The sequence below is a fragment of the Ahaetulla prasina genome, chromosome 2, assembly GCF_028640845.1.
Source record: "Ahaetulla prasina isolate Xishuangbanna chromosome 2, ASM2864084v1, whole genome shotgun sequence".
NCBI lineage: Eukaryota > Metazoa > Chordata > Lepidosauria > Squamata > Colubridae > Ahaetulla > Ahaetulla prasina.
The window spans coordinates 171,559,781-171,576,315 of record NC_080540.1 but is presented as its reverse complement, the minus strand read 5'-3'; the positions used below and the strand labels follow the sequence as shown (position 1 = coordinate 171,576,315).

Sequence of the window (16,535 nt, the reverse complement as noted above, 5' to 3'; positions counted from 1 at the left end):
TGTATTTACATAATCATATGGGACAGAAATACCAAACTTTTGACATGATGAACTAGTTTGTACCAGATTTTGAATCTAACTGTCATGACTGAAGAAAAATATTTGACATGTGCAGCCTGTTTTAAGTATGGCCTTGTATTAGTAATTATTCACTCTGTCCATGCTTTCTAACTAAAAGGCATTTTCTCCCTTCCCTGTGTATAAAAGGCCACCATTTCCTCAGCCTACTGTACTTGCATTTGATCAACAGGTAAGGGAACCCATAAATATAACTGTTTCTTTTATTCTTGCATATAACGTCGGGACTTAAAACTGCAATTGAATCATATCAGACTGTCCTGCTTCAAACTAGCAACCCATTATCCACCATTAGACTGCAGCCTTAAATTTGCTAGTTTGGCTACTTCAACTCAATGACCTTATCTATTTGTGCGGAAGCAAGCCTCACTTATTTCGGTGCTTGCTTTTCTTCAAGTGAGCTTGCTTTTCTTCAAGTTAGTGTGCTTAGGCATATTTTCCTGGACATTAGCTCCACTGCGAACAGCAAGACACCGTTCTGAATAAATAGACATGGGCCTTGCTTGCCTGTCCCATTGAAATAGCAAGGGCTTATTTTCAAACAAACATGGGAAAGAGCTGGGCTTCTTAGCTGATCTTAAGCACTGCATTCAGAAATAACTTTCCCCCTCAGAAATTCATATGGGGCTTATTCCCAAATAAAGACATTTCATAAGGCCTAAAATGTGGGATTTCCTGCAGTCACATGACTGATCCTCTCATAAATCTGTTTGCAGCAGCCACACCAATTCCTAATCACAGATTGCACCACTTTAATCCCCTACTTCCTTCCACTTCTTTTTCCCAGCATACCCTTCCTAAAACAGCCTTCCTAGAAGCTAAACTATAACCTAGATTTCTTAGAAGAAACGGAAAGAAACCTGAAGCATCCTTGGGCAGCAAAGTCAGCTTGATATAGCATGTTAAGGCATAAAGGAGACCATGTGTTCTAGTCCCACCTTGAGCACAAAGCCAGCTGGGGGACTTGGGCTACTCCATCTCTCTCATGAAGGAAGAAAAGACAAGCCACTTCTAAAAACATCTTCCCAAGAAAACTGCAGACTAACCAATGCAGTTGCCAGGCATCAAAAACTGAAGGCATATACAAACAAAAAATTGGGAAGAGTTCACATTATACTTATGTATGTATTAATAATGTTTTGTACCATTCCACTCAATCAATTCTGGGCAGTGAGCACACTAATATTAAAGTAAAAAGTGATCTCTTAAAAACATATCCTGCCCCAATACAAAAATAATCAAACCAGCATAAAATATAATAGTCACCTGCTCTGATCAGATTAGGTATCCCAGTATGTTGTAGGCCTACTTTACAAGAATTGTTTTTAATTTCTTTTCTGAATATTATGATTCACATCCCACAATTTTGGCGCTACCACAGAAAATGCCTGTTTTCTGTCCCACATTCTTTTGGGGACAAAACCTTGAGTAGGCTGTTTCTAGATAACCTCACAGAAGGAACATAATTATTTGGGACAAGGTAGTCCCTAATATTTTAGGTCACAGTCTTTTTACATATAATATAACTTGTTCAATCAGCCACCATGCCTCATGGTAAATTACAAACTATAGTTTGGAACTTAATGGAAAAGTCCATACAAACACTACACACAAAACCAGATTTCACCATGCTTTTCCTTTGATGTGCTAACTCAGATAAGCGTCAACATAACTTTTTTAAAACATAAATTTAAGAAGGGATATAAACCTAACAAGAATAATAATTTGCAGGCTGATACATAGTACTAATTTGTTTGTTTGGTGATTTGTTGAATAATCTACAGCAGGGGTAGTCAACCTTTTTGTACCTCCCGCCCACTTTTGTATCTCTGTTAGTAGTAAAATTTTCTAACCGCCCACCGGTTGGGGGGGGAGATGCGCGAGCTATTCTGGGACGAGGCTCTTTTGTTTGCGGTTGCACTATAGTGCCATTTAGTTTCACTTACGTAACGTGAACTAAACTTATGTGCAGGCAATACAAATAGTATATTTTCAGAAATGTAAATTGTCACGGGGAATTTTATGAAAACTTAATGAAAATGTTTTTAAATAATGCTATGAATTTTTTTTTAAAAAGCCAATTAAATTAAAAAAAAGGAAAGTGCTTCAGTATCGGACAAAACCCCTACCGCCCACCATGAAAACTGGAACGCCCACCAGTGGGCAGTAGGGACCAGGTTGACTACCACTGATCTACAGTGACTGATTCATATATTACTATGTTTATGAATCATAATATGGCTTGCTTGGATCTGGCTTATGTGAATTCAGCCACAGGTTTAATAGACTTATAGTTTGTTGTATGTTGTTTCAACATACACATTGTGCTTACCCAACACTGAACCACAACTAGGCAATGATATTTTAGCATGGTGCACAGTGGAAAACAAACCTTTGTGATTAGTTTATGTCACAGAGACTCAGAATATTGGTGAATTAAACTAAATTCAGTTAACCAGGGGTAAATGTGTCATGCAAACATAGTGACACAAAATTCTTTAGAACATCCTTCTCCAACAGGGCACATAGAGATGTGTTGGAAGTAAATCCCCTCATTCCCAGCCAACATGGTCATGGGTCCTACTGGTTGGAGATGATGAGCTTTGTAGTCCATTACATCTTAAAGGGCCAGCTGAAGTACTCAGGTTAGACCCTTTGCTTTCTAAACCTGGGAGCAGAATCAAAATCCCAACTCCACTGATTCATTTCTTCCTCTGCCCACCAAACCCCTCTGCTGAGTAAAGATTCCTACACCCCCTCCTCCATTTCACTCCACAGCCTCATTTAGCAAGAAGCCCTTTTTATCTCTTCCTCCAGGCTTGTTGGGGTTTCCCAAGCCAGCCAAAATACTGAACCTCTCCCTGCTCCTTCGCAGAGCGCCCCCCCCCAAAAAAATCAACTTTTCAGCTTTCCAGGCAAAACTGGACGATCTTCGAGAGACCACAAAGGCTGAGCTACCTCAACAATCATATAAAGGCCCGTTCAGTTAACTAGACTCAGGTTACAATTCCTGGGTGGCTCAGGTCTCCTGCTAAGGAGGCGAAGACGAAGGCGGGCCTCGGGGAGGCCACAGAGAGGGATGGGCCGAGGGAAGGAGGGAGCTCGCAACATTGCTTTGCAGAATCACCATTTCCAAAGGCTTCCACGGTGACAAGAGGTTACTCGGCGTGGTGGCGGCTTTTTCCTTCCAGGTTTTGTTTTTTGTTGTGTTGTTGAAAAGCCAAGGAAAGGAGAATAAAGGAGAGGCCGAAGCTGCCCACCCAATGGCTAAGGGCTTCCCTTCAAGCAAGCACCTTCGCTCCCAGGGGTGGGGAGATCAGCGGTAAAACAAAACACAACGAAACAAAAAGGCCACACCGGAGTGTCGGAGGTGTGTGCTCCTGTGCTCAGGTAAGGGCTTTCCGCTTCAATGCAAAGAAAAAGGGAGGGTCGCAGCAGGGCGCGGAAAGTTTGCATGGGCAAAGAGCCAGCCAGCCAGCAGCTTGCTTTGAAACAATGAAAGTTGGTCCGCTGTAATTTGTTTTAGCCTCTCTTGCCTGTTGCAGGATAGAGAAGTCTTTTCTCGGGCTTTTTTGTTTGTTTGTTTGTTCCTCCCTCGGGAAAGAACTGCTCCCCAAGAATTCCAAGTAAGTAGGCAGGGATGCTGGCTGGGTCTTCCTCCGCAGAACCCGCTCTCGCAACTCGCGACTTCGGGAAGGAGGAAGGGCAGGGAAATTCGGGTTAATTGAAAGGTTTAGCCTTGGAAAACGAGTCTTAACTCGCTTTGGGAAAATACAGCTTTAAAAAACGGCTTCGGTTCTTCTGGTCCAGGAAGAAGGAAGATATTTTGGTTTCATCAGGCATGGGGCAAGAAATGGCTTCTTCCCAGTTGGTTGGGATTTTAAGAATCTCGGGATTGGTTTGTAGAAAATAGGTTTCTGGTCCACATGGTTAGTAGAGATGGGCGAAGATTTTCATTGGGTGGTGGCACTATTCTGATGGGGAGGGGGAATCACTCATATCATTCTGCATCCATCATTCCCTCAAACACTGAAGTTTCATGCTAACAATTCTAGTTCTCTTATTTCCATGCTGTATATAAGGGTTCCTCTTTTGTGTGTTATTTTTCCATTAAGTGGAGTTGCAGAACTATGTACAGCAATAAGATAGCATGAAAGATAATATTGGAAGCCACGCTTAGAGCGGAACTTGATTTGTTTGTTCATTGAATCCTTTATTTGGAAGAAAGTTGCCAGCTAGCCAGGATTTTTAGGCATAGGTTTGGCTGAAGGTTAAAATGGAGCCAGGAATCACAGGTGCTAATTCAAAAGGTTAGGGTGTGTTCACATAAAGTTTGAAGGTAATGTGGTACAAACCATGCGGAAGAAAGTATTTATGTGATATATTTTGGCTGCTTGAGTGGTACCGTGTTTCCCTGAAAATAAGATCCTGTCTTATATTTTTTTGAACCCTGAAACAAGCGCTTGGCCTGTATTGCCATGCACTCAAAAGCCCGATTGGGTTTATTATCAGGGGATGTCTTATTTTGGGGGAAACAGGGTAGCACTTTAAACGTTGGGCTGACATGAGGGAGTCCCTCAGCCATGGAATCCTATACAGTGACTTTGAGCAAGTTGCTGTCTCTAAACCCAGTTTGTGTCATACGATTGTTGCTGTGGGATAAAGTAGAAGTCCTGTTGTATAGAAGAGAAGTGGGATGTAAATGAAATCTATCAATAAATGAATGTGCCCACTGGCCTGGCACCAAAGGAATCAGGAAATCAAAGCTATGCCTGATTTCTTGTGTAATAAGTACCACAACCATTTCTTCATTGGCTAATTACTGCTGAATCCTGGCTTAATTTTTTTTTTCAGATTAAAAAATAATACTGTTTTTACTGTTTGGGTGGGGGAGATCCTCTGGTCAACATGCCCATAAAAGAGAAGTAGGGAAGGAGAAGAGATGCTGTACTTAAATTAAACCTATTTAGGAGTTGCTGTAGCTTTTTCTTTTTGTATTGGGAGGCCAGAAAGAAGAATTAGCCTTGGATAAAACCACCCTCCTGGATCTGAAGGACATAAGGAGTGCAGGCTCCTTAGTCTGGTAAAAGCCATTGTGTCTTTATGCCTTACTCTTAGTTTTACCTTTACCAGATGTACAGGGCCTAGATGAGTATATTGACTGAACATGGATTTTCTCTTTTAATTTCCTAGTCTCTTCCTCCTTCCACACGAGTCTGTCCTTTCACATAGATGAATACCCTCAATACACTCAATATGAAGAAGATTTCAGCTGATTAATTGAGTAGAGTACTCAGATAGTTGATACCGGTTAGGATAGTGTTGTGAAGTGATTAAGTCAATTTTATTTTATTTTTTTCAAAATATTTGCTTGTGAGGTGAAATCAGTGGTGGGATTCAAGTAATTTAACAACCGATTCTCTGCCCTAATGATTTCTTCCAACAACCAGTTTGCCAAATTGCTCAGAAAGTTAACAACCGGTTCTCCCGAAGTGGTGCGAACTGGCTGAATCCCACCACTGGGTGAAATGGTGTAACCTGAAATAAGAGAGTGGTGGTTTTTTTCTCCAGAAAGAGGAAACTATCCTGAACTAGCCTTAATATTTATATCCATATATGCTGCATGTTTTTTTTTATTTGGCATCAGTCTTTTTCAGCCAGCACTCCCCAGGTGTGTTGGAGAATTCCCATCATCCCATGTGTCATGTGGTCAGAGTTCTAGTCTGGGGTCCCCAACCCCTGGTCCAAGGACCGGCATCGGTCTGCAGCATACCAAAAACTAGGCCATGTGAACAAGCAACACTCTATTCACAGGATGCAGGCAGCGCACGAAGCCATGCCCACTCTGGTCCACAAAAACCCTCTCTCCATGGAACCAGTCCCTGATGCTCAAAAGGTTGGGGGGGGGAGTCACTATTCTCGTCCATTTGAAAGATAGGAAAAGGCCTATGTCCTTTTCCAAAAAAAATCATCAAAGGTCATTATTTCTCTTGAGAGCCAATGAAAGCATTCCTGACACCACATAATGAACATTCTATTCTCATTTGTCAGTAATGAATATTATCTGGCTCATAACACATCCTCCATGGTCCTCCATCATCTGTCAGGTTCAGACTGAAGCCTTGGATGAATTTATCACCTTTAGTAATACTTCTGCTACAACTCCTCAAACAACCATAAATTTATAATTTAATCAATTGATTTAAGACAGAGATAGATATGTCACCCTCATAGCTAGGATTGAAGGAGAGGAATTCTAAGATATTGGAAACATTTTTAGTTCAGGGTTTCTTGAACAGTGAGTTGCAATTCCCAAGGTGTTGCAAGCAACTGAGAGAAGGACTCGCAACTTTTTTAAACTTATCCAGATTTGTGCAAGCAGTGGAAGAGTTCAAAACTGTTCAGGCTTTTGGCCTGCGCTGGGCAGTTCATGATACTGCAGAATTGTAGAAGTCTTTCGTTTGTGTGAGAGAGAAAGAGAGAAAAAATGTTCATTATTGAAAATAAATAATATAATTATTTCTTGTCCATCTCCAATTCTAATGATTAGATTAATATTTGGGGGGAGGAGGATTTGCAGGAATGGATTATTACCACAACATTATTTACCACAACATTTGAGGTGACAAATATAATGATTCAAAGATGGCCAAAAGAGCAAACATTTGGGGGAACTTCATTCTGGTTTCACACTTCTCTGTATTTGAGATGTAGTTGGCTGGGGGGTGAAACAAATGTTCTCAGACATTCAGGTTTTCAACTCTGACTTCATATTAGTTTGAAAGTTCATTTTTACCCCCAGGTTTGAACTGTGTATGCTTTATAATTCTTCAATGCTTTGAAGCAGCGTTGAAATCCAGCAGGTTCTTATGCAATAATATCCATCTTCTTAAGAAAAACCCCCTAAGTGCACAGTATAAGAAACTTCTAGGATGCATTGTTAAACATTTCTGTAAGAAAGTTCCTCTTCATTTAAGCTTTTCAGTGTAAATTAACAACCATAAAATTGCATGCAGTTCGCAGGTCTCCAAAACTTGTTTTCCTTTCTTTCTTTCTGACATTTTCTTTTTTATATATTTTATTTTAATCAACTGTACATTTTAATTGGCATTTTACCAGTTCAGCATCAGCATTTTCTATTTCTTTACAAATCATATTATAATTTCTACATATCCAGCTGACAGAAGATTTATTATCAATTATTCTCTCATTAGAGCCTGCAAAATGAGGGTTTGTCATCCAGTTTTTTCAAGTTAGGAACTTTGTGATATTTTTTTCAAGTAGAACTATTGACCAAATTTTATTCAATTTTTAAAAATTGATAAATTACCCAACTATTTTCAATGTTGAGCAATTAATAATTTAGTTACCAAAGCTCCTGGCGACTGCCTTGACTAGTCCCTGCAGTTTTCGTGGAAAGATTTCAGAACCGATGCTTCTTCAGGCGGAGAGAGCTGGCCCAAGGTCAGCCTAAGGTGGAACTAGAACTCATAGTCTCCTGGATTTTAGCCTGATATTGTTGTGGCCTGCCAGCAGCCTGCAAAGCTGGAAGCTGAGTCAGACAGCCATGAGGCTGAGGAAGAACATGGGCCAGTCCTGGAGGCTGGGGAAGGCCCGGATGAGGGTTCTGCGTCAGAGGCGGGGCCAGGGCCATCTGGGAGTGATGTATGGACTCTGGAGCCTCCAGAGGCTGACAGTAGTGAGGCAAAGGAATAGGAGGAGCCTGTTCCTAATGCATGCTTGAGAAGAGCTGCTAGAAGGCAAGAGCAGCTCAAGCAAAGAGGACAACTCGGGAGTAGGGCCAAGAGATGATTGGCCCCTCCCATAAGGCTTAAAAGACCAGCAAAGGCGTTTGGGCTCTTTGCCAGAAAACATTGATAGCCTTGCTCCTTGTCTTGCTGCATTTATTTCTTGTCGGTGTCATCTGCTTTTGAACTTTTGCCAAGAAAAGCCTTTGGCAGTTTATCACCAAGGTTGGTGATAAGACTGAAGAATTGTGTTATGAAGAATTTGCTTTGATTTAGTTTGGACTACTGTGAGAATGAGTTTATTTATTTATTTATTTATTTATTTAATTAAACTTTTATACCGCCCTTTTCCCGAAGGACTCAGGGCGGTGTACAGCCTACATTAAAACAATTAATATACACACTAAAATAACAATTAAAAAACTTATTCAATAAAGGCCGAAATTAAAACCGTCCAATTGACCATATAAAATACCCAATAAAATTTAAAATTGAAAAAATTGAAAATTGAAAAATTGAAAAAATCAGGCCAGTCCCGCTTGGATAAATAAATAAGTTTTCAGTTCCCGGCGAAAGGTCCGAAGGTCGGGCAATTGGCGTAAACCGGGGGGAAGTTCGTTCCAGAGAGTAGGTGCTCCCACAGAGAAGGCCCTTCCCCTGGGGGCCGCCAGCCGGCACTGCTTGGCGGACGGCACACTGAGAAGACCCTCTCTGTGAGAGCGCACGGGTTGGTGGGAGGCATGTGGTAACAGCAGGCGGTCCCGTAAGTACCCGGGCCCTAAGCCATGGAGCGCTTTAAAGGTGGTAACCAAAACCTTGAAGCACACCCGGAAGACCACAGGTAGCCAGTGCAGACTGCGCAGGAGTGGTGTTACTCGGGAGCAACGTAGTGCTCCCTCAATCACCCGCGCAGCTGCATTCTGGACTAGCTGGAGTCTCCGAGTGCACTTCAGGGGTAGCCCCATGTAGAGAGCATTGCAATAATCCAGGTGAGAAGTGACGAGAGCATGAGTGACCGTGCATAAGGCATCCCGGTCAAGAAAGGGGCGCAACTGGCGGACCAGGCGAACCTAGTAAAAAGCTCTCCTGGAGACGGCCGTCAAATGATCTTCAAACGACAGCCGTCCATCCAGGAGAACGCCCAAGTTGCGCACCCTTTCCGTTAGGGCCAGTGACTCGCCCCCAACAGTCAGCTGCGGTTGCAGCTGACTGTACCGGGATGCCGGCATCCACAGCCACTCCGTCTTGGATGGATTGAGTCTGAGTCTGTTTCTCCCCATCCAGACCCGTACAGCCTCCAGGCAACGAGACAGCACTTCGACAGCTTCGTTGGGGTGGCCCGTGGTGGAAAAGTACAGCTGAGTATCATCAGCGTACAGTTGATACCTCACCCCAAAGCCACTGATGACCTCGCCCAATAGCTTCATGTAGATGTTGAACAGGAGAGGCGAGAGAATCGACCCCTGAGGCACCCCACAAGTGAGACGCCTCACGGCCGATCTCTGCCCCCCTGTCAACACCGTCTGCGACCGGTCGGAGAGGTAGGAGGAGAACCATCGATAAACGGTGCCTCCCACTCCCAACCCCTCCAACCGGCGCAGCAGGATACCATGGTCGATGGTATCAAAAGCCGATGAGAGATCTAACAGGACCAGGGCAGAGGAGCAACCCCTATCCCTGGCCCTCCAGAGGTCATCCACCAACGCGACCAAAGCTGTCTCCGTGCTATACCCGGACCGGAAGCCGGACTGGAACGGGTCTAGATAGACAGCTTCCTCCAGGTACTGGGGGAACTGCCACGTCACCACACTCTCTACAACCTTCGCCACAAAGCGAAGGTTGGAGACTGGACGGTAGTTACCCAAAATAGCTGGGTCCAGGGAAGGCTTCTTGAGGAGGGGTCTCACCACCGCCTCTTTCAAGGCGGCGGGAAAGATCCCCTCCATCAGAGAAGCATTTATAATTCCCCGGAGCCAGCTTCGTGTCACCTCCTGAGTGGCCAGCACCAGCCAGGAGGGGCACGGGTCCAGTAAACATGTAGTGGCATGCAGCCTCCCCAGCAACCTGTCCACGTCCTCGAGAGCCACAGAATCAAACTCATCCCAAACAACAGTTAATTTTCAGCTGTTCTAATAAAGCCTGTTTTTGAACTGATTGCGTCTACTACTACATACCTGGGCCTGGGTCACAACAGGTATCTTAACCACTATACTTATAAATACTTTACCCCATATCCTTTCCATCAAATATATGTAAATTCATATGTAAAATTATTATTTTTCTTTCATTATAACATTCAATTTATCAAAAACATTTTTTCCATGAAGGTTAAACAGCTAATAATTGTTGTTTTGAGGTAATTTTGGGATACCAGGGCAATGCTTTATGAAGCATTTAAATGCCATTGATGCAAAAATTTTAAATACTGTATAAACTGCTTTCCAGATCAATCTCCCATGCATTTTTCAAACCTAGAGAAGAGTTTTCTGTGCATTTATATATTTCCAGTAATAACATATATATTTTTGAGATTGTGTTTTACATTGAGAAAGGTAACTTTTAATATTAATCTCTCAAAACTTGTTTATGGGTGATTTGTAAATTATTTTAACTGTTTTACACAAAAATAGTTCATATGATTCCACAAAGCCACAATTTTTTATATTCTAATTGCTGCTCTATTATTTATTACGAGCTAAAGAATTCTTATAAAAATCTTATTCTATACACAGGTAGTCCTTGACTTACGACCGCAATTGAGCCCTAAATTTCTGTTTCTTAAGCAAGAAAGTTGTTAAGTTGAGTTTTGCCCCATTTTGCAACCTTTTTTGCCCCAGTTGTTAAGTGAATCACTGCAGTTATTAAGTGATTCATGCAGTCATTAAGTGAATCCAGCTTCCTCTATTGCTTGTTGAAAGCTAGCTTCCAAATGGTTGCAAATGGTGATCACATCATCCCAAGATAGTGAAACTATCATAAATACATGCAAGTTGCCAAGTGCCTGAATGTTGATCATATGACCATTGGGATGCTGCAATAGTTGTAAGTGTGAAAACAGGCATAAGTCACTTTTTCAGTGCATTGTAACTTTGAACGGTCACTAAATGAATGGTTGTAAGTTGAGGACTATCTAAATTGATTTTTATTTGGCCAGTTCTATATTGATTGTAAAACTCAAAAAGATCATTCGGGATGTTAAAGTAGATGCATGTTATAGAATTGCTACATAGCTATACTTGTTCATAATGTTGCTTGTTATTCTAGATGTCTTTTTAAAGAATAAATGGCTTAAGTACTTATTCAAATCATATTTTCAACATCTATACACTGTTCTCACTGATGTTATTTTGGATAATGACATAGGCAGCATATATATTTAATAAATCTTTCAAAATGGATGGAATGGGATGATCTAGTTTGAGAAAATAATTTAGAGATAGATTCCTCTCTCTTTTTCCGAGAACTAGATTATCTATCTATTGAACATTGGATTTGTTTTTGAATTGAATACAGTGTTTCATCATTCTTTTACCATTCTGTAAAAAACTTTTTCTAGGATCTCCATAGGGAGGGCCTGACATGAGACATTTAATTTTGAAAAGGCCATAGTTTTACCTATAGCAATTCTGTAGTTAAATATTGACACAGATTTTTGTTCTAGTGCTTAGGGTTTTAATCTTATATTAATCAAGCAGCAGAACAAAGAAAATTATGCGAAGCTTTTAAAATAACATGAAAGGCTCTGAAAGAACTACTACAAGGCAAATGCATAAACCAGAGAATAATTTTAAAAAACCCTTACAATTAGCAGTTAATAAAATCATGATTGGAAAACAGTAATTTATTGACAAAATAAATGACAGGCTTCCAAAAAATACATGAACAGTTAAAAATAGGAGAAATATTGGATATTTTAGAAATTAATATCTCCCCAAAACTTTTATTTCTAAAACATTTTTAAACTAGAATGTTCATTGTCCCTTTTTTCTTATTTATAGAAGTACAGTATATAGTAAAAAAAGTGTAAAATTATAGAAACTTAACTCATGAATAATAAAATCAGACAATTAAATATAGGGAGATGTTATTAATTTATAACATCTGTAGATGTATGTAATATTAACTTTCTCAAACATAGCACACTCCTGAAAAAAGAAGCTGCAATATTTAGCAGAAGTATAAGGTTTAACATTTAATGTAAAAAAGCCCCAAATTACTGTGTATTCGTACTCTACAGGAATACAAAGAAGTATCCAATATCTTAGAAATACCTTAGATACATAAGTCTTTGAAATATTTTAGTACTGAGTTAACAAAATTTTTAAAAAAACCAACGATCATTGAATAACAACTGTGTTCCAACATGGCAAAAAATAAACTCCAGAATTTTATTTGTTTTTACTCCTCTTGGCCATATTGGGATTCAAGTCCTGCTGTAAATCCATAAACTGTCTGTTCTTTTCAACTACATCTAAGAAGCTAGAACTGAGCAGCCTGTTTTTGAATAGCAGCTCTCGGCTTCTTTGTTTGTCATATCATACCAGTGAGATCCTTTTATTGTTGAGTCTAGTCTTGTTTGTGGCCACCCCCACCCTATGCTAAGTCCCAAGGTCAGCTGCTGCTAATTGCAAAGCAAGGACAGGCATCCTTGCAAATCAGGGAAGGATTTACCTGTCAACAACTCCAACTTTTATCTCTCCTTCCCTGCATTTCAAAGAGGGATATCTGAATTCCTTGTCCATTTATTCTGCCTCCATTTTTGCAGCTGCAGTTTTGGGTCCCTCAAGCTTTGAAGCCATTGGTTACAAACTAGGAATGTCCTTTGGTATGGAGGGCGGAGGAGCGCTGGTGTCTTGTACATCTTGTTCTGGGGCTACCTCTGCTTAAACACGTTTGGCAGGTTTCGGGGAAAATGAAATCACTGTTAACACCGCCATCATCACCCCAGTAAAACCTGTTCAGAGGAAAATGTGGGATGTGTAGGAAAATGGCAATGAAACTTCTTTGAAAGTGCCTTCAGTACTTCTCAGTAAATCACAATGGAAACCCGTTCACCAGCCACAAACTACTTGCATGCCAAAGGAGTCATACTGTACAAGAACTAGTAAAAAAAAAAGTGGGGGGGGGGATAGCAATTGTGAAACCTACCTCCAAATCCTTTGCTCCAATATTCGTGTAAATTAATTATCTATTAGTTGTCTCATGCCTTTCTGGAAATGACTCACTGCTGGAAAAGTTATAGGTTCAGAAATACTGATTTGTGTTTCCAGCTTCTGACCTCACCTTTGCTATTATGCATGATTTTGGACTTATTGCTGCTGCTTCTTTAGCCTCCACAGTTTAACCTTCTGTGAAATAGAAGTTTGGCCCCTTCTCCACCTTAGATTCAAATTCTTCAGCAAATTGTTCACGTTTTTGCTTCGCTTCGCTATGAAATGAGTTGGTTGGGGTTGGTTGTGTTCACTGTGATCGGCATTTTGCTTTCCCATCCTAAAAGGATGGCTAGAGACCTCATACAAAGTAAAAGCCAGAAATAGAATAAAAAGAGATCCCGGTTTTTGGAGGTTTGTTATTTCTTCACCACTACATTAATGGAAAAGGTAGTAAGGAGGGAAAGAACATTTCTAGGGAGATTCTTACTCGCTCATCTGTCCTTTCTTCCCCTCTGAATTGGTGGCATTGGCCCATCCAAAGGACCCTTTGGATTAAAAAGATCATTAGAAGACTAGTTTAAGGAAAAAAAACCCTTGTCCATTCAATATTAAAAGTAAATCTGCCTACTCCACCAAACCCTTTAGTCACATCCCTTTGACAACTGCTGCCATTATGACGTCAATGGAAAATGAACCAATTGCAATCTCTTCTCTTTTGCCAAGCTTTATGATTTGTGTTCAGCATTATCTTGGCATTAGGAAGATCTACCTTTCTCCCATTGGTATCTTCCAGATGTGCTAGGACAGCTGGAAGGTGCCAACTTGGGAAAAGAGACAATAGATTTTAAAAGTCCTGTGAGGGGTGGTCAGGTATTAATAACCCATCTGGCCCTTTCTAGTTATTTTCATCATAACTCACTCAGCACTTTAAAAAGAAAGCAATCAGTTGATGTAAAGTAATGGCTGATGCTCTTCTGCTGACTGAAATGGTGTTGTAGCACATTGCAGAGCCTGCCAGAGAGAAAGCTCAAATAAAGTAGATGACTAAAGAAAATTCAATACTGCATAGCCAGTGGCCATGAGATAATTTCAGATTCTGGGCTTAATTATGTTTCTCTGTGCGTCTTTAGAGGGCAATGAGTATTGCTTCAAAATGTGTTATGTCCTAATGTTCGGTTACAAGCTGCACACTTCTATACAAGAAGTGAACAAGATGCATTATAGAAGGAAGCTTCTCCATAGTGTGGCAATGGGAGGCGCCATTTGGGTTATTCCAGTCTCTAGCTCTATGGTCTCTGAGTTGAAAAAAACTTCTGAGGATCCGCCTCCCTGGTGACATTCCCCAGCATTTTTCAACTCAGCCTCAGCTATGGTCGCTTAATTTTTAGCTCCAGAGCTTTAGAGCTGAACTATATTATTCCCTGGATATCCTTTTCTTATTTTGGATTTTGGTTCTCTTTCCTTTCCTTTCAGGTAAAGTTGTTTCTTTTATCTTGATTTTTCTTGGATCTATGATTGTTGCTTGCAGCTAGGGAGGGCTCTCCATCGATACGGATTGGAGCTGGGGGGGGGTCGCCCTTTCCGATGCCTCCCACCCTCCCCTTTTCCTTTCAGGTACCGGGCTGGTAGCTTTGAGGGGTAAGCCTGCTTACAATAGACCCTCCCTTGTGTCTTGAGTGAGATGGCATTGAGATCTGGGTTGTGGTATAGCATTTTGGAAACATGCCTACTTGGGTTTCAGGTTTGGCATCAGCTCATATCCCAGGACAGGGCTGGAGAGAAAGAGCAGCTAATGTCATTTGGCTAGCAATGATGGCTTCTAAAGGTACTGCCCTGCATTATTATGTTAAATTGTTTCCTCTGGGTTAAAGTCAGGGGTGAAATCCAGCAGGTTCTGACAGGTTCTGGAGAACCAGTAGCAGAAATTTTGAGCAGTTCAGGGAATTGGCAAATACCACCTCTGGCTGGTCCCATAGTAGGGTGGGAATGGAGATTTTGCAATATCCTTCCCCCAGGAATGGGGAGGAAATGGAGATTTTGCAGTATCCTTCTCCTGCCATGCCCACCAAGCCACACCCACAGAACTGGTAGTACAAAAATTTGGATTTCACCAAGTTAAATTTTGAGGACACATACATATGACACTACATGTGGCATGCCCTTCGTACACTGATTTTGCACCCTGGCAGGGTGGAATTGTCAACCTACACTATGTCCTTGTCAATTTAAACAGCTTTATTTGCCAGAATTTAACTCTGAAAATCTCATTTTATATAGAGATAAAGTGGGGGAGGGAGGTTTCCTGGGGAATATTCTGGCAGTGATACAAAAAATAAGAAACTATCTGATCAATAAAATGTGTAAATGGCTATGGAAATGATCTTGAGACATTTGATATCACTGATACCATTCAGATGCAATCACTGTGAGAATCAGTGGTGGAATTCAGTTTTTTTTACTACTGGTTCTGTGGGAGTGGTTTGGTGGCGTGGTGTGGCTTGGGGATGTGGCTTGGTGGGCATGGCAGCGGAAGGATACTGCAAAATCCCCATTCCCTCCCTATTCTGGAGCCAGCCAGAGGTAGTATTTGCCAGTTCTCCAAACTACTCAAAATTTCCTCTACCAGTTCTCCATAATCTGTCAGAACCTGCTGAATAGCACACCTGGTGAGAATCCTGTTGCACTTTTCACATTATAGCCTATTCGCTATACTTCCTCTAGGGCAAAGTGGTTCTCAACCTGGGGGGCTGTGATGTACACTTAGGAGGCCTGTGAAATCTTGAAGAAATCAAGGATGACATCCAAGAATCCCCTAAATGTCTAAGAGCAAAACCTCTACCAGCTCTTTTTTCTCTGGAGAAATAATTTATATTGTTTACAAATTAAATGTTCTGATCACAGAATGAAACACTACTGGACTCTACCACACCTATAAACTGAATATCACCTCAAAGGTCCTCTGAAGAGTGATCCTCAGTAACACAACAAAAAGAATTCCAGATGGTGTCCTTCTCCCATACTTAGTCACAGATCTCCATTTAATCCTTTTTGGCATCCATCAATTCTGACCCCATGTATAGACTGCTTGCAAGAAATATAAAGAGGTGACATATTACCAGAAACTCACATAAAATCTTTTCTTTGCTTTATAATAGAGATTCAAAAATTTGTTGAATATTTGCTATCAAGTATAGATAAAGACAAACGCAAACATAAAACTAATTTTGAAATGATATTAAGCAGATAGAAGAGTTTAAAATATTAATATGGGGGAGGTATTTTGAACTTCAGCTCTATCAGTTCTTAGAAAAGAATTATGGATGCTATCATTCCAGGATAGTGAGATTCCTGGATTTAAATTGCGATTTAACTGAAATACCCACTTGCTGGGTTCACACATTATATTAAACCACAGTGTGTTTCTTTGGATCTGATGTTGCATTAACTCAGCAATTGTAGCTTGAAAAGCATAATTTTGGCTTAGCAGAATGTGAGAACCCAACTACAGCGTCAATAGGAGTTCAGTAACTCTGCACTAAATTCATCCCAAACAACC

General features: G+C 40.9%; 1 protein-coding gene across 2 annotated transcripts in view; it reads left to right on the top strand.

Moving 5' to 3' along the window:
* Positions 1-3,199: 3,199 nt before the first annotated feature.
* Positions 3,200-16,535, top strand: part of LPAR2 (lysophosphatidic acid receptor 2) — a 31,971-nt gene continuing 18,635 nt past the window's right edge. Inside the window, exon 1 of one of the 2 annotated variants that reach the window (XM_058167508.1) lies at positions 3,200-3,468. The gene's annotated coding sequence lies outside the window, so the exon portion shown is untranslated. Of the gene's footprint in view, positions 3,469-3,557; positions 3,705-16,535 lie in introns of those variants that run through there. The other variant, XM_058167509.1, reaches the window with a different exon arrangement.